The sequence below is a fragment of the Corvus hawaiiensis genome, chromosome 4, assembly GCF_020740725.1.
Source record: "Corvus hawaiiensis isolate bCorHaw1 chromosome 4, bCorHaw1.pri.cur, whole genome shotgun sequence".
In the NCBI taxonomy this organism is placed as follows: Eukaryota; Metazoa; Chordata; class Aves; order Passeriformes; family Corvidae; genus Corvus; species Corvus hawaiiensis.
This window is the reverse complement of record NC_063216.1, coordinates 25,027,612-25,054,517: the sequence shown is the minus strand read 5'-3', so window position 1 is coordinate 25,054,517 and position 26,906 is coordinate 25,027,612. Positions and strand designations below refer to the sequence as shown.

The 26,906-nt window shown below is 41.2% G+C and overlaps 1 protein-coding gene and 1 long non-coding RNA gene across 3 annotated transcripts in view; one reads left to right on the top strand and one right to left on the bottom strand.

Annotated features, from left to right (window-relative positions):
• Positions 1–26,906, bottom strand: part of CHST11 (carbohydrate sulfotransferase 11) — a 159,227-nt gene that overhangs the window by 102,428 nt on the left and 29,893 nt on the right. The window lies entirely within an intron of this gene.
• Positions 1,562–25,125, top strand: LOC125324506. Its single transcript, XR_007203009.1, has 3 exons — positions 1,562–1,654; positions 23,265–23,359; positions 23,991–25,125. It is a non-coding gene; the product is annotated as an uncharacterized LOC125324506 (long non-coding RNA).

Genomic DNA, 26,906 nt, shown 5'->3' with positions numbered 1-26,906 from the left:
GAAATATCCCAAACCACAGATCCTTCACAACATTTTACATATGAATAGGACATTGTCAGCTTCCTCACACCCAGACTGCACTTCACCACATAGAAGAGTAAAATACACATTAGCACTATAAAACTTCATCCCAATTAGCATAATCTCTATTTCCATTATAGAGCCCAGCTTTACAGCCAACTCCGGGGTGAGGCACTGAGCACTCTGGATCTGTCTTTCTCTGAGGAGAAATTCTCAAAACACAAGAAAACCATTCACCATGGTGAATGCACGAGGTCTCAGTGCCTGCTTATGTTTAAGCAGTCCTACTACTCCCTTCATCTGTCTCCTTCCATTGCCCCCATCATTTCAATGACTTTAATTAAAACCTTTTGATGGACTTTGTCTACTGAGGAAATGCAGCCATGCCTCACACATACACAAGTGGATGAGCCAAGCACACCAACTCCACCTCCTGAAGGCACGTCCCAGAGGAAAAAAGGAGTGAACAAGGAATAATCTTTCTGTGATTTTACATCCAATGAGAGCATTCAAAGCAGAACCAAAACAGGCAGCAGTGGCAAGAGATACATATGCTGGTATCACTAACAAATAGGATAGACTAAACCTTTTTAATTGACTGGGACACTTCCTCCGAATAGTATGGGCATGCTACATGCATCTAAAAGCAACATGTACAAATAGCATGGGGCCACTATGCAAGTAGCTTTCCTCTGCGTCAAATGGGAATGAAGGAATCACACAGCATTTCAATATGTAGTTTCTAAGGCTCCAGAATACTGGATGCCTATGTGACTTCTACTGGTAATAACAGTATTTAATAATTAGCACACAAAATATTAAGCTTTGGCTTCAGCCAAATAGCCTGCCAACAGCACTGAGAAATTCTGTCAGTGTTGCTGCTGGTGACCAATAAGTAGCTAAAATCCAGGATCTCTCTGACAGTATCATTCTGAAGGAGACAGGCAACAAAACTGCTTGACAGAGCCATGGACTCAAAAAGTTCTTCTGTAGGGAACAAATGCTTTTCTTGCCCTTGTGATGTCTCATGCAGAGAAGGATAGAAAGAGCAGGAGAGGAAAAAAAAGGAAAGTGCCCCTCTCAGAAGATTTTCCTAAAATAATTCCCAACTAGGCAATAGTTCATTTCTCAGAAAGACAACTCATCTTGTTTCTAAATTTGCCAGGAACAGAAAACACACCTTGAGAAACTGATTTGATGCCAAATTTTCCTCCCCAACCATACCCTTTTGCTAAGCTGATGTGACCTATCTGCACCTTCCAGCCACTTGATCTTGTGGCACATCCATGCATGTACAACCTCTATGCATGTACCTTGTGATCAAGGCACCGGCTAACTTCTCTTTATTCTGTGACAAGTTTTCTGGGCACTTCATCGCTCCTTCCTTTCTTCTGAACACACTCAAAGCTAGCACTGCAGCTTGCTGGCACCAGCGTGCCCCACATCACACAGCACCACAGCAAAGGCTGCAGCAGGACCCACAGGATGAGCAAGTGCTACCCCCTCTCGCTGGCCCTGTCCTCCACCATCACGTGTACTCCTCTGTACCAGGCAGCAGGCAGGCCAGCTGGTGAACCACCACCCTCAAGCCCTTTCCAGACCTCACTTCCAACAAAAAAGAGTTCTCTACTAAGTAAGCATCACCTAAATTTTATTCCTCTGTGCATTCACTGCTGCTAAATGACTAAAACTGGGCTGCCACCCAAGTCACCGGGTATTCACAACTCTGCATTAAGGATTTGCAGTTCTCTTCCTCTCCATTTACCATGCCCTAACTTTTGCATCCTCTGTAAATTCGACCAATAAATGTGTGTGTTTTGTTCTGGATGATAAATTAGGACATTTAACAAGCATCAGACCAAAATCTGGTTCCCCACGGGCCCCATGAGAAATGTATTTGCTTAGTGCTGATTTCCCAGTTACAGTTATTTTTACAAACTGTTCAGCATTTTTAAAATCAATATTATGTATGCCAAATTGACATGCATTCACTTGCCAATTTAATTTTTGGGTTGTTCATTCCCATATCACCTGTGTAGGAGTAATTCTGACATTGTATCACTAAAACAAAGAGGGTCACCAGCTTGGAGAATTAATTTTAAAACATTTATTTCTGGAAAGATATTTAGGCTCATTGTCTGTCTTTAACCTTCCAAGGATGCAGAGAAGGCTTCTGTGATGTATTCCAGTCTTGCTTCGCTCTCAACTCTGCATGGGTTAATTTTATCACAAGTTCTTGAAAGCTGAAACATCAAAACTGCATTTTAATTGAAAGTACTTTACACTTTCAGCTTAAAAATATAAAGCAGAATAAAAATTACAGTCTAAGTGATGCTTTCTCAAGCCACAGAGCTGAATGGCAGATTGTTCCTTCCTGATCACTCTTATCTCAGCGGCTGCTGCTTTTGGGGCAATTCTTATGCTTTATTCTGAAAACTCCATTTGTCTTCATTAAATATTAATCAGCCTTTACCAAGGAGTATATGTAAAAGCTGTGTTAAATAACAGAACACAACAAGTGAAAAAAATAAAGCTGATTTGATTTCAAATTTACAATAAGGGGTTGTCACATATTATCCCTTTCCAAGCTGAGATAAATCATCTCAGCTCCGTGAACTCAAACAGATCTCTGTCCTTCTGCGTGGTTTGGAATTGGACCTGAACTGTGAAAGGTGAAAGGAAGATTTACTGAGATTGACTGCTTGAGTCCTCAGCAGGCAAAGCAGTGAAATCATTTTATTCAGCTAGGAAGGACACCATTTGTGTGCTTAGGTGGAGCTACTCATGCAGGTATGATATGAGTGACTAGATTACACCCATACATGAGTGAGTATATACTTGCATTATTGATGTTGACACAGCAAACCAGTGTTTAACCCACCACCAGATACTGGTGTTTTTTTTAATTTTGTAAATAATTTTCAAAAGTTGTAACATGCTGCATTATGTTCTACAGTTCAAATCCAACAATGAAATAGCAGTTTATTTTGGTTTCTCCTTTCCAACCTCTATATTTTGCTTCTATCTATTTCATTACAGAGCTCCCAGGCTGAAAGCTTAAGTAATATTCAGAGAAAATGGCAATGTGAATTTTTCATCTAATGGTACTCTCTTATTTAATAACCTTTTTTTACGGAACACACGACTTTTCAACTACTCTATTTAATCAAGCTCTTGACATAATACTTTCCTGTCAAAACCTATTCTATTTTTCTGAAATCTTTATCCTCTTTTTATTCCTTTCTGACCTTTTCTGCTCTGAAGATGTTCATTTGTGTCCTACTTATTCTATGAGGAAATTAAAACTTGCTGTATACTCTGATCACCATGTTAAGACAATTTCACTGTTTCTCTTGCAACTATGCTACTTCCCTTTTAAGAGAGAACAACAGCCCTAAAGCCTACACCCTCCATCAGCCCAGCCCCAGCACCAAGGACCTTGTGCCTTACTGCAGAATGTCCCTTTAAGCAGGAAGCTCTCCCTACCTATGTCATTTTGTCATACCAGGAATTACAGAATGATGGAATGGTTTGGGTTGGAAGGACCTTAAAGATCCTCTAGTTCCAACCCTCCTGCCATGGGCAAGGACACTTTCCACTAGACCAGGTTGCTCAAAGCTCCATTCAACCAGGCCTTGAACACTTTATGGATGGGACATCCACAACTTCTCTGGGCAACCTGTTCCACTGCCTCACCACCCTCACAGTAAAGTATTTCTTCCTTATATTTAATCTGAATCTACTCTGTTTCAGTTTAGAGCCATTACCCCCTTGTCCTGTCACTCCATGCCCTTGTAAACAGTAATGCTAGCAAGTACTGAAATTCAAATAAACTGTCTTAGGCTAAAGATCAAGGTTTTAGAAATAAGACGTGCTTGGGGATTTGGTGTGAACTCTTCCATAAGCTTCCACTTGTGGCTTTCTTCAAAATATCTGATGGCATCATCCAGCATTCCAAATATCTACCCCATCACAGCTACAGCTGAAAACCAGTTTCCAGTTGGACAATGCAACAGCAAGCATCTCTTTCCAAGCCAGCTTTGCTTCACAAACTCCCTGCTGGAGGCAGTGCTTCGCATCAATGCTTTTTGGTGCGGAAAAGGGTGGAAATGCTCCAGTTACATTCTCACAATTTTCCACACAAAGAAGCCTCAGAGAAGCTTCCTCATGGCCATGTGGGAGCAGAATCTTCGGGACACCCTTTGGATGGTGCTCAGGGCTGGTGGGAGGTTGAACCTCATCCCAACTTGCTCTCCCCGAAAAACAGCTGGCGGTCAAGTCATCCCTATCCTTAAGTGAAACCCAAATAAAACACACAGTGCAGGGAGGAAAAAGGGGAAGTGAAACAAGCACAGCAAGCCCCAACCAAATATTAAGGGTTTCTCTCCTTCACTTGTTAGCTCTTTGTACAGCCAAAAGACAGAGTTAAGATATGCACATGACTAAGGGCTTCCAGCACCAGGGGTTTCCCAATGCTATTTGTCTAATCAAAAAGTCAACAAGCTCCATTGTGGATTTTTATCGCTAGGACAACACTGAAGAGAGAAACCACAAGACTTCATTTCCTTTCTCCCATGTTTTTCATACAGCATCTGTTTGCTTAGCGCAGACAAAACAAAACACAGGCTTCTTCCCTCCCTTTAAACTCGAGATTAAGATACTCAAATAGTCTCTAATATTGAGATACAAGTGACCAAAATGTTTCTTCGAAACCCAAACAGCATTCTTCTTCCCCACTGTCCAGACACAACATGGTCACACCAGTCACACTGGCTTTGCAATCTCCTTCCCAGAAGCTCCCTCCCAGCAACACCATTTCTCCTCCTCACAACAAAGCTTAGGTCAGGATTAAAGGAGTGGAGGGAATGTCTGAAATACAAAAGGTCTTTTACTGGCCACATCAAGTACAATATGTGAGATGGAAATGATAAAAGCCAAAGGAAGATTTTCAGCTTCTCAGCAAAACAGTAGCCATTAAAAGCAGTCATCAAGGCCAGGTGCCAAGCTAAACACGCACAGGGTGACAGTCAGCCCCACCACTTGTCACTTGGTAAAATCACTGTCTCTGGGCTAGCACCTCAAACAAGCACTTAAAGACATCTTGCTCCCCAAATCACACTGAGAGGAGATGAGCAGGATGAACTGCAGGCCACCCCCAATGGTCACTAATGATGCGATTTATTTCTAGCAGATATGGCATCACAGCAACCAGCATCACTGTTTGACTTGGGAAGTGTAGAACACAGCAAGAGCAAACACTTTTTCCTCCCTAAACCACCTCTTTCCTCTTCCCATGGCCTTTCTCCTGAAAAAACGTGAAAAAAGTTACAAAGTGAAAATACGACTTATAAAAAGCTGTGCCTATTTGCCCCCCCCCCCCAAAAATATTAAAATATTAAAAAAAAAAAAGGCAATCTTCTTTAAAAACCTAACCATAGTCTACTATCTTTCTCTTTTCAATGACAGCCATTACAGGAAATATTTGTGCACTTTCTTACCCAATTCTGTAATTTGACTTCTGTCACTGCACAGGCACCAGTGGTACTGAATTAACATGGGAGTCACACCCAGAAGGTTGTTAAAAATACAAATTACACAATTCAGTGCTGAACACAACAGCTTTCCTGAATTATGGCTGTTTCCTAAAATACGAGCTGGTACCACACTGCCAACTGGAGCCAAATCCATGACCAACCCATGTCTATCCAAACCACTCCAAAAGAGAGCAGCAGCAAGAAGCGGCTGCAAAGCAGGGACACTCAGCCTGAATTTTGAATGCAAGCACAGGTTTATTATTAGGTTGTTCTTTTGAGTTATACAACCAATGCCTTGGCTACACTGGATAAAAATAAAAGCACAGTACTTCACAGATCACCTGCCTCTCCTGACGCGAGCTGCTGCCCGTGCTCCACAGCGAGGAGGCGCACCCAGCTGAAGGGAGGCACACAGAGAAGCCGTGTGGCTCCTTGCCAGGGGTCCCAGCCACAGCCCTGGGTGAGTGGGAGCAGAGACTGGGTCACACAGACACCCAAGCTGGCTCCCACTGCCACTGCCCATACTGCAGAGCCCTTCCAGGGGAAAGCAGAGAGTGATGGAGAGGTCTGAGGCAGGAAGAGCATGGCCTACACTGACCACTCTGCTCTCAGTGATGGGGAGAAAAATACCCCCCTTACAGCAACAGTAGGGGCTGGGCCAAAATAACATGGGGGAAGATCCGGAATAGAGCTAACAATGTCACTAGAGCAAAAGATGCTATTAAGGTTTATATCTATTTGGAAGATATAAGCAAACTAGTCATTGGTAGACAGGATTAATTTTCAATGTGTAAAATCTGAACTCCATCATGAAGCAAAGAGAAAAACTATGACTCTTCTCAGGAATTAGCAAGAGCAGCAAATCTGTTGCCTTTCTCAGATTCTCAGATTTATACACCAACAGCAACTTGCATCACTCAGCACTGCCTTTCACCTTCCTGCCCTCCACTATGAGTAACTTCAATGACTTTTGGCCCAAAGAATTTTTGAGTTACTAAACTGCAAAATAGCAGCTATTGAAAAACAAAAGAACACAGCTTATGATAAAACATACTGTGCCTGGAACAGAGCATTCAAGAACAGCTTCAGAAAAAAATACTCAGACTTCAGATTCCCTACTGGAAAGAAAACAACCTCTACATACCAACTCAGGATATTCTATGACTCTATGATTATTATTAGTCTTCATTTAACATTCCTAAAGAACTGCTCTTATTTATTTAGCAAGAGTTAACCAATCCAACTTGCGAAGTGCCTAATCCCATCATAATTTTCTTCCACATCATCATCATATACCTTGTGCCCTGTTCTTAAATCTGGATATGCACTCCTCAAAGTCCATGGGCAAGACTCAAGTCTCGGGCCAAAATTCTTCCCCAGGAAGCAAAGGTTTCCCACAGCTGATACCTCCCACTGGAGTTTCCTTCTGGCTTCTACTTTTGGTTCCCTCACAGTCCTCTTGTGTAACCTTGGGGGTACCACTTCAGCCCAAATCCATCAGTATACTGAAGCCCTCCCTTCACATCATGCATATGAGTTGAAAATCAATGCAAGTATATTGATACAGTCGTGACTTGCTGAAGGTCAGAAAACAAACTGGTGACAGAGCTGGAAATATAGGAGAGACCTCCTGATCTCAAGATCAATTCCTTTAACCTCCAGGCCACGTTTGCATGAATTAACAAGGGAAACAATTCATCTGCATGTGGTCTGAGTCATTTTAGTGATCAGGTAATGCGTCCCAGTTCTGTCATTGTTACATTTGATGGCTCTGGGCTCCAATTTCCACCCCCATGTCACTTGCCCAACAATTTCTGTCCTTGGTAAAAAGCAATCAAGTATGATAAGGATGACAATCATAATTAGCTTAAAATACAGGCCTGCTGGCATGTATTGAGAACACATTTTTATACAAAAAGCTAATGTGAAGGGAGCTAAACTAAAGCAATAGAAATTTTAGATTAATTGACTATGGATATCCAAACCCAAATTATGAGAAATTGTCGTTTTAGAAAGTGGTAGGAATTCCCTTTACACAAATTACTCCTTTAAATATTTAAAATCCCACTTAAGCCTCACTAGAAATTTATGTTTAATAGCTGCTCTTCTGCAACCTGACAGAAGTACTTGTAAAATGCATTTAGCCTGGTCAGCTCCATCCTGCTCTCAAAATATGGACAAAAGAAGGGAGACAAAGACCAAACAGGGTAAGAAGCCATCTGATTTCAGTCAGATAGATTTGCTGAGCTACCTGACACAAAGTAAATCACTTGCCAGAGAAGAAAGAAGAATAGACTTGAATGCTTGAAGGTGACTCTTTGTAACAGCAACCAGTTATGAGTTATATCACATTAGCACCACTTTTGTGTTGTAGAGATTTTCTTGTTCCAATATATTTGTCCATCTTCTGCCATTTTTCACAGCTAAGCAACTACTGGTCTGTTGGAAGGATGCCAGCTGTCAGTAGTTCTGAGTAATTCTGTCAAACTGACACTTCACAAATATGTGAGAGCCCGCATTTCTGATGATGAATTCCTCACTGTGTGTGTGACAGGATGAATTACTGCCAGCAATACCTACACAATGACTCCATGGGTCAGTGGACTTGCTGGAAAGAGAGACAGGCAAGGTGAAAAGCACTGCCACGGGATGATAACTGCCACATTGGGGGATTTAAAGAGAAAGTTCTGTTTGTTTTTTTGAACTTCACTGAAACCCCAGCTACCAAAATGCTGCGAGCACTATGACTGTGCCCATTACATCAGTAATATGTGTGATAAGAATTAAGCAGAGACAAGGGATATATCTTTATCAAGGAAGTTGGAATAGCAACACTGGGTTCCTCTTCAGCCACATTGATAGAACCTCTCCGAGGACCAGTTTTAGGACAATAAGCCTGTGTAAAACAACTCTTTTCAAAAAGAGTTTTAATTTTGCATTTAAACATCCACTAACTTTTAATCCTCTTGTCCACCTTACAGACTCATGTATCAGGGATGCAGATAAAGAGATTGATGTCACACTGATAAAACACAGCTATCAAAGCATTATGACAATGAGCAGTATTTATCATAGTACTGTTGGTTACACATGTGTCTACTGCATAAGCCTGCCATGGAAGTTACCTCTAAACTTGCCCTAATTCATGTTTTTTCCAGCCCCCACCAACGCATGAGTTTAGCACAAGCAGTAAGTCCTGGTGGGTTTCCACTCCTTTGCCCTTCTCACTGAATTTCAGTCTAAGTTACACACTGTCCCACGAGTGAGGAGAAAAAGACAGCATGGGGTCAGCAAGCTGATGGATAATAAAGGTTTATAATCAACCTGTATTGAGCAGAGCTTGAACAATTAATCTGTGCAAGTGCCCAACTCTTCCACCAGCTCCTTTGCTGAGTCTCTCCTGAACAACTCATTCAACAGAGCAATGAAGTATCACCCTGGCAGGATGATTAAAGCCTCTGCTGGAGGAAGCGAGGAACCCTCTGAGATCACTCAACGTGCACGTAATAGGACTCAGAGCCAACAGAGGTTTCTTTCCAATTGAGGAAAGAGAAGTGATGGTGTCTGTGATTAAAAAAAAAAAGGACAAAGCTTTTCCCTTGTTGTTTTTAATGATTTCCAGTGCTATCAAAAGACACAGAGCCACATCTACAGCTGATACAAATCTCAGCAAATCTACTGACATTGGCAACACTACATGAATCTAAAGCAGCTGAGATTTTGGTTCTAAAGTCTTAACAATTACAAATAAAACAGTAACATCCTAAATTTTGGTTCCTATTTAAAAACCCAGAGACTGACCCTGATAAAACAGAAAATACTGACTTAGGTTTCTATTTGCCCAGGCAAAAATGTGCTTTTCTCAAACCTAACAGAAAGAACTACATGCTGCTTAAAATAACAGCAACCACTGCCTGCTGCCTCCACTCCTACAGTTACCTTTCATTACTGGAAGCAAGCAGTCATTGCGCTTAAGTTTTCTGGACAAAGCAAAACCAGAAAAAATGAAACAGTCATCATATAAGAACAAAATGTTTAAAACAAAACAAAAAATATTGAGCTATTTTAAGTTAAATATTAGTCACACAGATTCCATCAAAATTGTTACTGACTCATTATTACTAATATAGGATGATAATGCACTACAGACAGCAGATGAAATGTGTCCTTTTCTAAAAACGTAACTTATATAAGTCCATATATAATTTATTTGAAAGACTACGAAACCACAATTGCAGGGAAGACTTACGATACAAAAAAAGATAATACCATTTTTTTTAAAAATCCCACAAACTGCTGAAACATCTGTTATTTCCAAAACAGGATTCCCATAGTAAATGAAAAGCCACTGAAAATAGCACAAAGACCCCCAAACAGCACCGGAAATCTGACAGAAGTAAAGCCTCACAGGGATGTGTTGAAAAATGTCTAACTACAGCTTCCCTAGATAACTCAGCCACATGTGGATTATATAAATCATATTTTTAACAGGACAGAGCATCATGAGCAAGTGTAAATCAATAGGGCTGCACATGTACAAGCAAATGCTAAAAGTGTTAGAGCAAAATCCAACCCTCTGTGCTGAGGGAGACCTTGCAGCTGCTCCAGGAAAACACTGGAACAAGCAAATCCATGGAGCAAGGAGTGAAGCATGGTGGGGCAGTATTTGGACAGCACAGGGAAGCTGCCAGCACAGAAACCCCTGCAAAAACACCCTGACTTGGGGTTTTGGAGTGAACAAAACCAAGCTAGGCAGAGGCCATACACAACCATATTTATGTAGATATGATTAAAGACATCCTTACAATTTAGAAGCATATATAGAAACCCTGAATCTTAGCCTAATTCCTCCCAAGCTTATGCCAAAAAAAAAGTGAAAACTATTAATTTAATTTTTTTAGCAGCACATTCTCCTGCAGCCTATACAACTCAGCTGGGACATGCAGAAGGTCTAAACTGGAACTGACTACAGCTTTAAACTAGGATATATTTAAAAACATTTTCAAAGGGTGGAGTTCTGTCTCCTCTCCTGATTCAGGGCATAATTAGAAAAATACTGACATTTCTTTCTCTATGTAAAAAAATAAAGCAAATGACAGCACAAAAAACTGGAACTTTAAAATTACTAATCAGTCTTCTAAACCTAAACCAAAAAAAGTACCTGGATTAAAATACTTGATTTTTCTAATTTAATTTACTTTGTTGAAACCTGACACTGGACTAGCACAAGCTGTGAAATGGAAAGATAGAGAACTCTGCCCTTAGCACATGAACTGAACGTAAGAAATAGAAGTAACATCAAAAACTGGATCACAAAAGATGCAAAGTACTAACAGAAGAAACAGTCTCTACAGTGGTTTTACTAAAAAAAAAAAAAAAATCACCTATTATCACATTTAAAATACTGCCGTTTGCAAATCCAGACTTCAACTGCTACAACAGGAGTCTGTGATAAAGATAGAGGAGACACAAGAGATCCCTTTCTTGACTTCCACTGCCAGAACTAAGGAAGGTCAAGGGTGGGCAGGGAAAAGAGGAGAGAGGAAAAGCTACAGCTAAAGCTGGGAGCCAGGACTGATAAATGGTGAACAAGCCTTTAGGCAGCAAAACGAAGGACATGAATTGAGATCCCACGCAGCAAAGGTAGGTAAAGGACACTTCCCGGGAACACAAAGGGATCAAAGAAAGGGCAAGTGCTCTCAGACTGGCTGGATCACAAGCACTGAATGGAGGCAGAAGTAAAAAGAAACACGAAAAAAAGCAGCTGTCATTAAGGAGGAATGACAAGGCATGTTGGGACAAAACACTGGAGGAAGCACAGGCTGGATTCACTGATGAAAGCAGGACAGGTGGCAGATACAGGCGGAGCGACACTGCCAGAAGCAGTCTGGGAAACCCGATAGCATAGAGCAGGGCAGAGGCTAAAAAGGAGGAATCAAGGAGACAGCTTTAACAATCAAAATGACCTTTGAAAAAAAGCTTTCTGAGAAGGAAAAAATCAAGTGGAAGATCCAGACTCACATAATCTCCGTGCCATAATTCAGGGCAGAAAACCTGCACAAGAATACTTAACAAGGGCAAAACTTGGAATAGGAATATAAAATTTACCATAGAAGATAATTAATCCATCTAAGTATCTCACAGTTTGCTGTGGCCCCATTTATGTTTCTACAGAATGTATCCAATTAAACATCTGGTGCTTGCCTGAATACAAAAGAGAAAATTATGTCGTAACACCCACCATGGTCTTCCAGTGGTGATTGCATCATTACCATAACCAACCCAAGCTTTACATATTTGACACGGGAAGTCACTGTGAGGAGCAATAGTAGACCATTTCTCTTGCAATTTTGACTTCAAACAATTTCTTGTATAAAATTTAATTTCACTTTGACAGAAGGAAGACCATACCTGGTCAGACTGAAGAATAGAATGTTTTTCTCCTTTTAATCAAGAGACCTCTTGTACCTCTAGGATAAAAACACCCTGCACACCATGCACATACTAATTCATTGCACACTCTTGCTCATACGTTCATTTCTTCAAGGCTCTTTGAAAGAGATCTGCGCAGATCTCTCTCAAATCAGGCTGTGCCAGCCCTGGTCACAGGCTACCCACCTCCAATAATGTTACTTAAACAACTCCAGAACTCACTCTATGATCACACTGAGTCTCTACTCTGCTTATCACAAAACTACTTCCTAGTTTCTAGCAAAATTTTCTCTTTCCTCTGTGGCTATTTATTTTCCAGAACAACTTCTCATAGGTAAAATACTGTCATATTTTTAAAATTAGGTTTCTTCGAGCATGCAGTTTAAAAATATGACAGTATTTTACCTATGAGAAATAACATGATAATTAAGGAAACAGCTTCATCTTTTCATGCTTGGACACTCACTAAAATGGAAATTGTTTTTCCAGCCTCAATGGCAGAACTACAGTGAAAACTTTTGTTTTCTTTCCCTCAATTGCCAATGATAATAGACACAGATTCTTAATAATAAATTGTACCTAGCCACACCCAGAATTAGGCCACATCAAGACAATTTCTGAGGTAGTTTTCATAAGAAAAGCGCAAAAACACGTTTTCAAGCCCTGCTGGACACAGAACATTCCCCCTCCCCTGTTGGGGAAGATGAAACAGGAAAGCCTTGGAAATATGATTGCCTGACAAAAGATTTTGGGAATATGAAAACTACAGGCAACATCGAAATGAAAGCCACTTTTGAAATACCAGGTCTTAGTTACTGAACAACTAGAAAACAATGGTATGGCCAACTGAAGTAATCCCCTCTTGATGGAACAATACCCTCTGCTTGCAAACAGGTCCAAGGGTCAGAGCAGACCCTACTAGCTCAGCAGAAGGGGTCCAAAGAGTAGTTTTTAGAAGTTAAGATGTAACACTCTATGGTAATATAAGAACTCTTATAGGCTGTATGTAAATGCTATAGGATTTGTATCTTGTATTAGATTGGTTAGTGACAATTAGAATATTCAGTGCAGAAGATGATTTATTGTATTGTAACCAGGACTTCAGACATTCTCATTCACATTCTCATTCTCATTCTCTCTTCCATTCTATTCTCATTCCTCTCTTCCACTTCTACTCTTGCTCCTACTCTCTCTCTCTCTCTCTCACCCGTTCACTCTCTTGCTCTCTTGGGCCTGCTCAGAGCTGAGTCTACCAGCTCTGAGCAGTGCCCCAATACCCACGCCCTTTACAATAAACCGGCTGTGTCCCAAGACCTGCCTATAGAGATCTCTCGTCTCCATCCGTCACCGTCTACGTCCGGCCGTCCCGACTGGACCCCAGAACCCCCGAAACCAACAGTCTGGCGCCCACCGTGATTGCCGAACCCACACCCATAACCTACACTCCCCCATCACACTTGAGAAGCTAAGCTGCCTTTCCTTTACAGCTTCTGTAGCTGCCACCTTAGTTCAGTTCTCTCCGTCTTTTTATCTTCCTCCAGTCAAGCTCTTTCGTACTTCTGACCTTTCCAACACAGACCTCATCATCCACCATGAATGACACAAGAAAGGGAGGCAAAGGGCTTCTGTATGGAAACCAAAAAACTCCAACTGGTGTGGTTCAGCATCTCTGTGTTGCCCCCTGGTTTTTGGGAACCCTCTCTGCACATACAGGAAGCTTTTTAGCCGAAAAGCAGAAACCACAGATCTGGAGGCCTCGCATCCCACAGGAGACCTGCACCTATAATGGGACCCATTTTTCCCCCCTTTAGCCTCTGGCCACTCAATGCAGAGGAGAGGGAGCACTGCCAGTCCCTACCTGATCCCTGCAGGTGGTCAGCAGGATGCTTTCATCAGGAGAGAGCAGGGTAAAGATGGTCAGCTTACCGGCTGGAATTACAGCAAGGGATTCGGTGGAGTCTATTAACAGATTAAACCCTGTCCTGAATGCCACCAAGGCTTAGCCCCTCTGTTCCACTTACATTAATAACTGACATTGTTGTGCTTTTGGGTGGAGCTCTTTGAAATACCCATCAACCATTTCCACATGCAGGAGAAGAGGAGGGGAGGTGGTGTACATCCTCTGGAAAAATTGCAATTTTCAGAACACACAACGCATCCGTTTAAAAAAATACATCCCTTACAATGATAAATAACAACAAATGTAAACTTCCATTAGGTTTCCTCTGCTCATGTATTTAAAGGACTGTTAACCATGTCCCTCCATCTTGAAGAGTTGTTTAAACTGCAGCAAATTGTTAGAAACTAATCAGTTCTACAAGATAACAATTCATTACACTGGCTAAAATACAAACACTAATCCCTGATGGCTACCTGGCAAGGATGTAAACTTCATTATCTTCATGTTTTCCTTATGTCTTGCATAAAATGAAATATTGATTGTCTTGCCACTAAATACAATGTAAAGATGATATGAGTGTATTGGAGAAAAACATAAATATTTATTACAGAACTAATCAAATGCCAAGTAAAGCCAGACTAATCATCTTTTTAGGTTGCTTTTGTGTGGATTTTTTTTTTTTCCTCAAAGAATCAAAGCAGCACTGAGGGCCTGCTAAATGGGAGGAATAACACAGGTCTTAATGTGCACAAACTCAACTCCTTTTATTTCTCATTTGTTTGGTTTTTAAAATGAGGGATACTCCGGTTTGAGGAAATGGTTAAGACCAGGCTATGGCTGTGATTTGAGAGTACAGCTGCAGGACACACAGCCACTGTTTGCTCAAGGAAAGGGAAGATATTACACAGAAAGGATTTAATTTCTCAAAAAAGATCTCATCACTTCGTACATGCTTCTGCAATTTAACCTTCGCCATCTGGTTCAAGCAATTTCCCAGGCTCTGTTAACCTTACTTTTGAGGTGAAAGGAAGCAGGAGTCATTATTGTTTACTGTGCTTACTGCATTTCTGCAGCAGAGATTTTAATTTGGGGGACATAAGGAAAAGTGTAAGGAAATAAAATTGCTGAGTGGTCCATGAAACAGAGTCAGTCTTAGCAACCTTTCCCAATGAGACTCTGAGGCTGACTTTATCCTCTGGGTGAAATATTAGAATTGACTTTATTCCCACATGCCTGCCAATTTGGATACTGCACTTGCTGACACAAAAGCATAAAAAGAATATGCTAGTTAGTTAGATGAATTATAATGATTTCAAAAACATCGCTTAGAAAGGAGGTTGAACATACTTTCACTTGAGGGATTCACTACTTCTCTGCAAAAACTGGCAATTTCCAAACTTTCCAAACAGCTCTTTGCAGCTGTGAAGTGCTGCAACAGAGGCTTCAGGGATGTGAGGACATCACACAAATAACTAGAATACTCTCCTTCCTGTGACTTTGATATTTTTGCTACAACATGAGAGCTGAAATACTGAAGTCACTTTATTCTGGCTTTTTACTGTGGTCTGATACTGGATGAATAAAATTTTAAGAGTCAATAACTTGAGATAGTTCAAATAAAATAAAAATAAGATTTTTTTTTTTCCATTGGCTAAAGTATTTGTCTGAGGTGAAAGATGAGACATAAAACAAGATATCCTGAAACTATTAGTTAGAAAAGGCAGAAGAGACACTGTTGGTTTTCTATAACTGAACTACTTTGCCTTACTAAACTATGTACATGTTGTAGGGCTACAGTCTCCATTCACAAGGGTACCTGAGAGTACCTTCTGCCAAACTGCCTGGTGCCTTTTACTCTCATTGCTTGTTTTGGGAGAGAGGGTCATGTTTGACAGATCAGGGCAGTTATTGAAAAATTCAATCCGTGAAGATGGCAATTGCTAGGTGACTATTTTTTTTCCAAAAAGAGAGAAGGAAGTCACCCTTCACCTGTGCTTTTAAATGTCTTACATAGACAGCGTCAGGAAAAGACTGGTTAACACCTTGTGGATGCCACTTTCCCCAAAGCAAGAACACCTCCTTTGACATCATTTACCACATACAGTGCCTTGCTATGATGTTGAATGATGGCAACTGATGGCATGCTTGCACTGCACAGCAGACAGATATATAATGCTCTTTTCCTCAAATATAAACAACACATCTCCTTCCTCACCAGCTATTGCTGCCCTGGCAAAGCAGCCCCCAGCTAACAAAGCTTCCCCATATGTGCCCACCTGATTGCTTCAGCTCTGTCTCTCAGACAACAGGTGGTGTTGCTCAGACTTTTATTTCATCGTTCATCTGTCACCCATTTTGTGGCTTGGCAAGTATGACTAGTCTCTCAGGTAGGTTCAGAGCCACATTCTCATAAAATGCTGCACAGGCATATAGCGCACGACAGATAAAGCATTACCTTGCCAAAGATCAGAAAAGAGATTCAGATTCCCCCAAAACATCCTTCGTAGCTACCTTGCACCTTAGCATCAGCAAATCTCCAACAACTGGCACACTCTGCTTTCTCAAGTATAAACTAATTTTTTCTAGAAAGAAAAGGCACTTCTTAAAATGTAGAATTAACCTGTACTCTTGAAAGAAGTTTTTTCTGCTGCTGCCTTTGTCAGGGAGAAAAGTTACCCAGCGTTGTCCGAAAAGAGGCTTCTTACAGCTCCTAACTGGGGCACAGAGCAGGAGTTGTTACAGCTGAAAAGGACTGGTAAGTCTACAGAGGATGTTTCCATAGGACATAACGGAATTAGCTACATAAACCAAAAGGCGGATTTCTTCAACACCACAAAAATAAGGAAATTGATAATTCACAAGACCCACTTTAGATAATTGAGTGCTTATTCAACATATTCCAGTAGTGTTTTGGTGTGTGTTGTCTTGGTTTTGTTCAAATTGTACATGTTTTATAGTCTTAAATATGCCCATATTTTTTTGACATTAGGAGTACTACGGAAACAAACACAATGTTAAACAAAATTGTGAGCAGATTTTTCTCCTTCTTCTTCCAATATGGCAAAATAACAAGTATCTTCATTATCACAGCCATATTCCTGTGACAAGTCTTTCCAGTTTCTCTGCATTAGTTTCTTCAGACGTTTTCCATCCCTCTTTCTAGAAATGTGGAATGTTTAAGAAATTTTCATATCACTTTTCTGTGTTGCCTAAAAGCCTGTCCTATCAAATCCAGCTCTTACAAATCTTGAGGGAAATGCCCAAATCCATTCCTTCTACATAAAACACTGGCAAACACCTTATGTACACAACATGTAGTAAAATAATTTTGATTGCTGAAATACTTCACTAGGTGCTACTGCAGGAGGGAATGGAACGTTTCTCTGTGCCACAGTGCCAGGAGCCCACCTCATTACCTCCACCAAGAGCTGCCACTCACACTGCACTGTCTATGCACACCTCACAAACCCACCTGCAGCTGCCTGAAGTTGAACTTCCTCATGAAACAACCCATGGACTTCAGAAGAGTATTTTTCACAATGCTAATTAGTGTAGGCATGTCTGTAAAACTTGGTCTGCATCATCAAATTCCTCACTAACACCAGCCCCGACATCACCGTCATCTTCTCTAAAGCCACACCAAAAGGTTCTGTTCCTCCCTGTGGATGTAAATGCTCTTCCCATTTCATTACTAGTAAATGCATCCCGTTGCACTCGTGCCTTTGCCCACCTGCAATCCCATTGTCTCCTGCTAAGTAACACACAGCTCAGCCTGAGTCTCCTACCTCTGTGCTCCACAACAGCAAGGCCACAAAGATGGCAATGAAGATTTCAGTTGATAAAGGGCTCTCAGCAGATAAGGCAGAAAGACATCATTCTATTCTGACTGAATGGTTTCTGCCATTAAATGTCTACATCCACGAGTGCTGAGACACACTTGTATCAGTGCAATCAAGCCACCCAGACTGATTTCTCTATGCTTCTCTCTCGTGTATTTGTGTTTAGAGTTGTTTTGAATCTTGTACCTGGGTTATTTATGCCTTTCCTTAGCCACTTCCCCCTGTAGTATCTTGGGTGAAAGGCAGAGTGGTGATAAACAATCCATAAAAAGGTACCCTGAACTGTCACCTACAAGTGATCAGGCAGACACTGTAGTTTTCTGCACTAGACTGACATGAACGATATAAACAGAGAGAGATCCTTAGTACATATGCCTTTGATCCAATTTATCCTCACTGGCTGAGACCATTCCCTCTTTACAACATCCCAAACAACTCCTTTGGCTCCACCAGCATCTCACTAGAATGTTTGAAAGAAGAATTATAATTTCCAGAGAAAGCAGATGAAAGGCAATAAACCCTGTACCTGTCTTTATACTTATGGGGCCCAGTGATGCTTGTGCTTGTTCACTCAGACAAGCAGCAAAAAACACAGCATTAAGGTCTTGAGTGGCTGTCAAGGATGATGCCTCCCTGGCACTTTAAATTTATGCTGTGGTGTTATATAAGCCCTACAGCTACTGAAGGGATTCTATGCTAAGAGGCTTCAGAAAAATTCTATGAGTTTCAATGCACCTGTACCTGCACCCAAAGGCATGTCCACACAGACGTGAGACAAAATGTCAGGTTTTGGAAAAGCAAGTTGGAGGGATCTTAGAGGATTCCATCGCCAGCAAAACTTCATTGGATAGTCCTTTCTGAACCATCTACATCTGGGACAAAAGCACAGACGTGTTTAAAGGGTGAGGCTGACCCATGAGCTGCTCCAGTCGGGGCAGAGAGCAGCTGCAACACCGGGACTGAGAATCCTCTGATCGGTCCCTGTGCTCCACGCCCATGCCTGGCTCAGACTGCACCCCCAGGCACACTGCACTGGTTTCCACTAGGACAGAGTTTATTTTCTTCACAGTGGCTATGTTTTGGATTTGTGTCGAAAACACTGCCAATAACACTGGGATGTTTTCATTATTGCTGAGCAGCGCTTACACAGAGTCAAGGCCTTCTGTGGCTCTCACCCCACCCTACCAGTGCGTAGGCTGGGGTTCACCAGAAGCTGGGAGGGATCATGGCCAGGACAGATGCCCTGTCAGAGCCCTGCTTCATTAGCTGAGCTCTCAATCCTTTTGTGGCCACATGAATTTACCATGCAGGGGGTGAAAACAAAAGGAAAAGGTTTTTCACCCAGAGGGTGGTACAGGCTTCCCAGGGAAGAGGTCACATCACCAGGCCTGTCTGAGTTCAAGAGGCATTTTGACTCTCAGGCACATGGTGTGACTCTTGGGGTGTCCTGTGCAGGGTCAGGAGCTGGACTTGATGATCCTGATGGCTCTCTTCTAACTCAGCATAGCCTCTGATGAAACACTTTTAAGAGGTATAATCTGAACAGGGAACCAGTCTATAAAAGAGAACAGGGTTATGAAGCATCAGACTTTCAACATCCATGTAATCTGGATCCTTAAAAACAGTACCTTGGCTTTGTTTTCAAAGAGCATAAAATTTACAGTAGAAAAAATAGCAAAACAATTTTAACTGCAAAGAAAACCCTTGACATGGAGGTACACCACACAGATGCTTTCTGCTTCAGTCTGGGCATCATGTTTTCTCACCACATGGGTTTGCTATCTAGCCTCACCTCTGAATTGCTATAACTGAGGATGAGGTTCTCCAAAACCAGAGAACTGCGGAACCAGAAATGAAGAGAGATATTGCTGCTGAACATTGTGGAACATCATCCAGCCCCAGCTCCCATTTGGTGTCTCCCCCACATAGGCCCTTACAGGCTGGCAAGAAGGGACAGCCACAAGGAGAGACACCCATGGCAAGGCCATTGCCCTCTCTGCCTGCTCCTGCCACATTGCAGCTCCCTACTGCAGATGTGGGATGTGCAGCCTCAGCTCAGACTTGAGCCATGCAGGGGCCTCCCCTCATGGTTTTGGCCTCTGTTCCCTGTCTGTACATCTGTAATTAGCCAGCAGACAGCACTCAAGAATCTGTTCCATTGTTCCTGGGACCTCCAAATCCAACAAAACCCATGGCGGATTCCACAGGACTAGGTTGGAAAAGCTTTACCTTGCCAGTTAATGGGGAGCATGGGTACAACTCTGTATGTAATCTTTGGAAATTTAATACTCAGAAACCACCCTGTCAAGATAAGGTTGAAGAAAAACAAAATCACTGTTGTTACAATCCAGTTTTCATCTCAGCCAATTTACCCTCCAAGCCTCCTGTTCTCCAGGCAGTATTTTATTATACAGTGCACAAAGGGGAGGAAAAAAAATGTAAACAAAAAAAAATGAGTGACCTCTTAGGTCACCAATTCATTCCATATTTCTCTTACTCTGCAACATACGACTGCTCTGTGTGCATGTCCCTCAGCCTGAATTCTGCACACCCATTGCCCCAAAGAGCTGAAGGGCAATAGGGAAAAGAAAAAGGGAGAAGTTTTCTATTCCAGCTGCTGCTGCCAGAAATTGAGCTGTGAACCCACCAGAAGAACTAGAGGACACAGAAGAGCAGGGTGCAGTATGTTACACATATTCTGGTTTTAGCTCAGCAGCACAGAAATGCCTCTTGCACACAGCAACAATCAAACTTGTCTTTCTGGACTGCAATTATTAAGTAAGGAACAACAAAACACAGTTTTTGGTTAAAACCACTGAAAAACTCTGCGTAGGGTGAACTTGATTTAAATATTATTCTCCCAAAGATTTGGCTACTGCACCAGAATAAATATTCTCAAGGGGACCTTTTCCTCTGAGCAGCTCTCCAGTCTCTGTGAACACGGGAACTATTCCAGTACACCATGTCTGTCTATGAAATTTATAATAATTTGGGTGAGTTTTGAAAAGGTCTAGAGGACTCAGAAGAATATCTCCAATTATTTTTCAAGAGGGCTCACATGCTGAAGTCACTAAAGACCCACCTTTATGAAAAAGCTAATAGATTTATTATTAAGAGATGTCTGAGGTTAAACATTTTAAATTAAGTGGATATAATATGGACCATAAATCAGTTGCATGAGCTTAATTTAGACTAATTAAAAGCTAGAACATCAACACATGAAAGAAATATACAATGGAATTAAACCTATAAAAGTTTCTAAACTTAAAGTTCACTGCTGTATATACTGTAGATCCTACACATCAACAAGCCTAAGATACTAGACGTACTAAACTTTTATGCGGATGATCAGGAACATGCACCTTTGTTAGAAAAGAATGTATTAAAAGGTTGTCATTTTTTATTTCTTCCTCCATCTTCATGGCACCATTATCTAAAAAAATACAGCCATTCAAACAATTAAATTCAAAATTTCAGGCACATTTTTTGCTTGGTTTTTTTTTTTTTTTTTTGGTTGGTTGGTTTGTTTTTTTGTTTGTTTGTTGTTTTTTTTTATAAATAGTAGATTCAAAAGGTGAGATTAAAGTTCTATTAAATGTCAGGACAGACACAGTGTAACCATAGTACATTATCCTGAGAAAGGTTACTTGAAAGTGTTAGCAGTGGAACAGATTTTGCTGCTGTTAAAGGTCACACACATTTTTTCTAATAGTTTCCACTGGAATAAGATAGGGCCAATTTGGTAACTGCTCTGCAACAGCAAAACGGATAGAACTGTGCATTGAATAAACAGTAAAAAGCCCAGGAACAGTTGGGTATTTTTATCTAACTGGGCTATCATTTTGTGTATACACTGATATCATGTATTTACACGGCTAGCAAATTATACCTGTAATGGTTACAAAGCTACAAGGATTAATCACCAAAATCAATTCTATGGCTACCAATCTCAATAAATATTAATGTCCCACATGAAACTACTTTATCTGCCACAGAGAATCAAAATAATTTCAGCTTCACAGAGTACTTGTTTATTCCTAAAATTTCCGTGACTATTACCTTGCCCTGTTTATAAAAGGAATTAGTGCAGTTCCACAAAACTGATAGTGTAAATCATCCAAGTGGCATCAAAGGACAGTGTGCTTCCCCTCTGATTTTATAGTGTCCTTGTTTTGATGGGTAGCACAACATTACAGTTTAATCTTGCAAAGGCAAATTCTGCATTGGCTGCGGCAGGGCAGGAGACTGATTTCCAGGTAATTGTTTATACAGTAACTTCAACCAGAAGCTCCAGCACAGAACCAGGGACCTGCTTTGCTGGAGAACATCCCCCAGTGAGGCAGGACCTCTTGGGAAAGCATCCCAGTGCATACCCTCTGTGTCCTACAGAGGGGTTCTGAAGCACTTCTCAGCTCCACGGAAAGCAGCTGATGTAGGGAAAGATGAGAATTGAGCCCTTCTAAGGCAGAGTGGCAGCTGTCTCTCACTGATTTTGAGGAGGAACAGGTGCTCAACTTTGAGGACCTGGGCAACCCAGCTCTCGTCAAGGAACACACACAGTAATATGGTCACTCATCCTCCAGCCTTGTGATACAAACCTCCCAAGACACCTGCTAATTAATACTGAGACTCCTGGAAATGGAGAATAAATTAAAAAGATGTGGTACAAATGTATTCTCCATCGATAACTCTGACCACAACTCACTCCACAGAAGCTGGAAGTTTTTCCCTGTGATTTTAATGAATAATAACCTGGTTGCTTTTAGCTTTACAGTGATCTCATAGCTAGAAACATTTCAAACAGACAACTCAGAGTCTTTCTCCTTTACTGTCAAATATAACAGAAGTAGCCAAGAACCCTCAAGATTTGCAAACCCATAAAATCGCATTTGGCTTTCAGCTATGGAACAAAAATAGAACCAAATCACAGAGGTCTTATATAGTCCCTGGAAGCTTCAATCAAGAAACAAACACGGGCTGCAGCCTTTGCCCAGTTTTTGACAGATCTCTGTTTCCAGCAAAAGTAAAATGGGTTGATGGTTATTGGGTTTGATCTTCTACGAAAAACAAGCCTCCACTTTCACTACAGCTGTCTTTGCTCAACAACTTTCATCCAACATGGATCATGTTATATAGAATCCCATCCAATTTAAATAAACACTGTGAGCAACTGAGGATTTATCACATTGTTGATAATCAGTTCCACTGCTTCACTGCTAAAAATATCCTTTGTTCCCCTCTTGATTGAGTTTTGGTGACTAACATGGAACCACAGGAAGTAAAGAATCCCCCAAGGAACAGAGATGTTCTCCTTGTGGAGGCAGTTATATACCCTACAATCCAATGTTTTCTTTTTTTTATGAAGAAGCCAATATGTTTAGTTTAAGTTCTCATTATAAAAACATGTATTCCTAAATTCTCTGGAGTTAATCCCCCATACAGAGTGGTCTGAGAATCTTGTTCTTAATTAAACAACGATTCTCTTGTACTTTGCATGCTTTCTTAATTATCTTTTTCCTTTTTTTTTTTTTTTTTTAGGATGAATTGCTTTGATGTGTGAAGCAAAGCCAGTGATACAGTCAGAACATTTCATATAATCTCTCCACTTTCCCACGCTTTGAGCATCAATACTGGTATATGGTTTTGAAAATTTTATTCCAGACAAGAAAGAAATAATTTTTTTTTAAATTTAGTCTCAGGATGAAAGTAACACTATTAATTAGTAAATAGGAAAGTTAATTAGTTAATTAGCAAACTAGTAAAATATGAAAGAGTAGATTACTTTTTTGTGGCCAATTTTCTGACAGTGACAGTTACCACAAAGCAATCCTTACATCAACAGCAGTCATTTATTACCTGTATGAAGCAACAAGGGAACCCACTCTCCTTCAGAGACATGCAGCTCCCAAAATAAAAGAAACATAAACTCCACCTGGTGCTGCAGCCAGTAGGTGAGGACACACCAGGGTCTTTCTGATGGCAGTGCACATGCCTTGAGAAGCATTGCTAGGAGCTTCCCAGTGACTGACAGCTCCTACAAATAAGACATAATGGACATGGACCACAGTGACCATCTAACCTGCCTGCCCACACAGCACTGGCCCCACACAGGGATCCTCCCCCAGGTTCATTAACTTGGGCCCAATCTCTGTCAGATGGCAAAACCTCTAAAACCCCCAAAAGACCAGAAGTTTCACACATTGTGTGCTTTTCTTCCCAACTCCCTCCTTAAAAGGATCTTCTGATGGTCTGATTTCTTTTCAGGGAAGGCTGCCCGTCCCTTAACTCTGTATGACCAGGGGATACCACAATCTCTGCATAATCCACAGAGCAACAAATATTCTAAGTGGATTTTCCCCTCTTCACTTCATTCGTTGCAAACAAGTGCTCCTATCGCTTCACATTAAACTGTTTCATTTCCTTCTGCTGTTCGAGCTCGGACATGTCCATACCCATTCTTTGATCAGAGGCTGGGAAATACCGCCCTGGCTGAGGTATTTCAGCCCATCATTGATGCCCATCATTGATGCCCATCATTGATGCCCACAAAACTTGGAAACAAAACAAATGTTTGCACAGGAACAGAGGTATTTCATCACTACTAAAGTAGAAAAAAGGGCCTAAGTGCACAAATGCACAAGCCTCAAGTGTCACTCAGAACATCATGAAATGGTTTGGGCGTTGGAAGGAATCTTTAAAGGTTATCTAGTCCAACTTCCCTACAACGACAAGGGACATCTTCAACCAGATCAGGATCCTCAGAGCTCTGTCCAACCTGACTTGAATGTTTCCAGGGACAGGCATCCACCACCTCTCCAAGCAAGAGGAGTTGCCAGCATTTCATCACCCACATTGCAAAAAAACGTCTTCCTTGTATATAATCTAAATCAAACTTTTTTGAGTTTAAAACCAGAACCCCTTGTACAACCACAACAGGACCTGCTTAAAAGTTTGTCCCCATCTTTTGTGTTAGTCCTCACCCACTCTTTACAGACCATGGCTCAGCTACAGATCCCATAAAAGCTCATGCAGAAGTACGTGTGGTAACTGCAGCAGGAACAAATCCTCTCCAGCTCTGCTTTGTATGGTGACAGCAACAACGGCAAAAACTCTGTGAATGTTTTAAAAACCTGTCAAATCACTGCAGCGCAATACATACAAATATCCACTGTACACTACAGGACTTCAATACCAGCTAGCACTTCCAGCATATACATATTTTACTACTTTGTAAAGTAAAAGCAGCCTAATTTTGAAGACCACTGGGTCCCTGCTGCTCCTACTGATAATGACAGCAGTAACTTCCCAGCAGTGATGGGAAGGAAGCCCTATCACCAGAACACACTGAACTACTTTGCCAGCAGGTGCCTAACTTAATGTGGTTTTATGTGGATCTGGACCTGAACAATATGGAACAACTTTCTGAATTAAAAAAAAACAGTAAAAAAATTGCAGTGTGGTTGGGTTTTTTTTTCAAGAATGGTTTTCATAATGTTCATGGAAACTGAATGAACAAAACGATATTGTAAAACCCTATAGAGATTAACCTTTCATCTTAAAACTATCTTTGGAACTTCAATTCTATGCATATCAGACAGGATGGGGCAGGGGTTTTTTGCTTTTTCTTTTTTTTTCCTTTTTTTCTTTTAAGGCCTGACACTGAAGAGTGTTCAAGCAGGATTTATTGTTCAGGGCAAAGACAGGCCCTGTCTTGCAGTCCTTGCTGCAAATTCCACTATGGAGAGCAGAGGCTGGGAAGACAAGGAATCAAATTTAACTTCATATTTTTGTTTTCTGAGGGCTGCACCCTTTTCTAGGTTCCAATTCTGCAAGCATTTAAATGGATACTTATTTTCAGTCATAGCAACCATCTCACTACAAGCAATAGAAAATATATCAGGGTAACAGGCAGGGGGTTTCATTTGCTTGGGGTTTTTTTGAGATGGTGGTGTGTTGATGTTTTTCAACGCAGTTTCCATGTTTTCACTCATACCTTTACTGAGGATTGAGACCTACAATTACTAAAATTGATACAGGCATTCTTTATCCCACACCTGCTCTTGGACAGGCACTTCTCAACCAGTTTGAGTGTTGAGGCAGTTGGGACTACTGGAGATTTATACAGGAACTCAGGAGGGCAGATTCTGCCCCTAGGCAAAGTGGGCAGTAACCTGAACTCCTGCAGCTTGCTGCTGGGTAGAGAATTAATAAGCACACAGCTACCAAAAAGAAACTATCTCCTCCTGCTGCTCCCCCACATTTAGTCCACAGGACAATTCTTTTCCTCCTTGGCAGCCACATCACCAGGGAGAAAAAGAACCTTTTAGTTTCAGTCCTATGGCTAAAGTGAGGGTGAGCACTCAATGAAAAGCCATTTGTTCAAATGTGGCTGGAACTTTTTTTTAATGATCTCAAAAGAATGTTAAAATTTTGTGGCTAAACTGTCTAGACCAGATTTGAGCTGTAAAATATTCCATTTACTAGGGAAAATGCAAGCAAGTCCACTCTCAAAAAGGATACTCTCCCAAACTGCAGGCACAAGAAAAAAATTGTCAGTTTATGCTAGTTTTCACTTCTTTTATTTGTCCATTCCCTTAGACCATCTGTCCAGCATCTTGCCTGTTCCACACCAGATTTGCTATCGAAAACCTGATTACAAATGACATCAGCTCAAATGAACTGAAGTTCCATCTCTATTTCTGGCTCTCTCCCCAGATGCCTTGTTCCTCAACAAGAATGTACTCAGCTATGGTATTTTCCAGGGACCTCACCAGTCTCTGGAAAAGACTCCAGGCATGGTATTGTTACTGCCTCTTGGTGCTGGGCATGTTATCACATGATTTTTCCTTCTCCAAAAACCTAACAAAACCACTTTTGCAGGGAATTACAAAATCACAGATATTAGGTTTCAGATGACACATGGGTCTTTCCTCCCTGTGCACACCCAGCCTGGACTCGAAGCCCCAGGTCTTGGAGCCTTCAGACACACAGAAGATATTTGCAAAGAAGTCAGCAGCATCAGGGAAAACAATTCAATGCTCCAAGTCTCTGACTAGTAGTTTGCATTGAAGCAGTCTCAGGATTTTCTTCTCAAAGATCAAAGTTTCCTGTGGGACAGAAATTGCCAATTCTTACCAACTCTGAAGATAGGCATTGGAAAAAAAAAAAACCAAACTTCTA